This window comes from Juglans regia, chromosome 7, assembly GCF_001411555.2.
Source record: "Juglans regia cultivar Chandler chromosome 7, Walnut 2.0, whole genome shotgun sequence".
Taxonomy (NCBI): Eukaryota; Viridiplantae; Streptophyta; class Magnoliopsida; order Fagales; family Juglandaceae; genus Juglans; species Juglans regia.
In genome coordinates, this window is record NC_049907.1 from 35,951,486 (window position 1) to 35,953,865 (window position 2,380).

Here is a 2,380-nt window from a genome sequence, read left to right on the forward strand (position 1 = left end):
AGTATAGAGAGATATTTGTTAATAATCTTTGATTCTTTTGACAAACACGACTCATAACTTTGAGTACTCATAACGAATAAAAATGGAACAGTAAAAGAGGAACAATTAGAGGAGCGATTTTGCTTTCCCAAGTTGATGTTGAAAACCAGAACATGAATTAAATACTAGGGTTTCTATTCGTGACAGGTGCGAGCCGAAAGACTTACCACTGCGAGAGTGGTGACGGCATCTACCAGTCCATGGACAACTCCGACTTCAAACTACGCGAACCCCTCTGCTCATACCCACGAGGTGCCCTCAGTCAGTGATGCCACAAAAAATGTGTTGTCTTCGGTGGAGCGCAGGGTCCAACCAGCCACCAGACAAATCCACGAGGTCGGCGACGTTGGAAGCTCCACCGAGTCTTCTGGAATTGAATGTGGTAGATGCAAGCCGTGGGAGTTGTTACCAACTCGTGCACGCCAATCCTCTCATTTCTGCTAAATTATCTCCCTAATTGACGCAATATGTAAATGGTTGATCACGGGAGGATTTCATGAAATGAGAGAAAATAAGAGAGGCAGGGGGAAATTTTGTTAGATTTGGTCTGAGGTGAGAAGAAATTTTCCTGTTGAAATCGAACGAAAGGGAGAGAATGCGCGCCAGGTCCAATTTCCCACCGTCGGTTTGCACAATTTTTTTTTTTCTTAACAAGGTTTGCACATGTGTTAAGCCGTGTAAAATGAGGGTTTTTTTTTTTTTGGGCGAAATATGTTGGTGGGAAAAGAACTTTGTTACAATAATTTTAAGTGAGCCGTTGGCATGTCGCTGCAACATCACGAATCTTTCCCACGAACCCAGTTTGTGACATAAATCAAATATTTTCCACCATGGTTTGTCTTGGAAAAGATTTTTGTGGCGAAAAGGCTACTTTGTTGTAGTGATATATATATAAATTTTTTGTTTTGCTCATTTTTGTGCTTTCCATATTATTCGTTTCCGTTTGAAGGCATTAGTCCTTTGTTAATCTTTGCTTTGGAGAGATCAAGCTGGGATCGGGTTCTCAGCTTTTCACCACTGGCTGGATCGATTTATAAGTACTCAATAGTAAATATTATTGGAGTATTCTCTTGGATGAATTAATTTAACATTAATACGTGCTAGCTAGCTAGCTAGAATTTACCCAAAATGACATGAATTGCATGCAGAGATATTCTAGCTTTATCGAGTTAACTTTCGGTATCATATTATTTTATATATAATATTACGACTTATATTCTTTTTAGTGTGATGTTGATATATCACTACAAAAGTCGTTGATACCACTCAATTTTCTAGAAAGTTATAACTGAAAAATTACAATATTCATTATCTAGGTAATCCGTACATAGATGTTAAAAATAAATAAATTCTTAACCTATTATTTAGTGGAATAATATTGTTCTTATTTCATCTAACGATTGAAGAAGGTATATTTGATTTTGTACCCATGCCTTTAGGATCTAATTAATCTATATATCATGCACAAATTATAAAACTAAAGAATGTTTTAAAATTATAAATCAAGGATAATATTAATATATATATATATTTATATATATATATATCAGTTGCTTGGTCCCATGTATATGATGGGGCTAGAAGGCCGTGGCAGGGTGCATGTCCCAATTAAGGTGCATGCTCACATTAATCACGCCATAAAAATCCACTAATTAAAATATTCAAGTCGATTAAGTTTATTCAAATTGAATCGGTAAAAAATTGAACCGATTTTAGTGAGTTTTTTGAATCTTCCACTGAATTGCTTCAATCGACCAATTCAGATCAATTCAAACTGATTCTAGCTGATTTTACACCAATTTAAACCAATTCCAATCGATTGAAAATTGTATTTTTTTTAAGTTGTTTAAAAATTGAGCTTTTTCTTTTAATTTATTGTAAAAAAATATGATAAAAATTAACATATGTTAACTTTTTTCATTATTGTATTCAATAAGAATCACAAAAAACTCGAAAGATAAAACATGTAATTCTTTATTTCTTTAGTTGAGCAGAAAAATTAGGAGATGAATGAGTATTTTATATTATATTTATGGTTGTTTATAAAATACTACGTACATTTGTCATGAACTTATAACTTAATGGTCTTTATCTTCTTCGTATATGAGGCAAAAAAGTGTCGACAATTGAGGTTTAATACATAAATTACATGTTTATTGAAACTATTTAGATTCATATATGTCATGTTTTTATTGGAACTAGTAAATGAATTTATATTTTATACCCTTTGTATACATGATAAGACTAAATGCTTGAATTTCATTACATGTGAGTTTTAATACTTTTATCAATACTGAAATAATCAATTCAAAATTTTCATGGATCATCTAATTCAATTTAT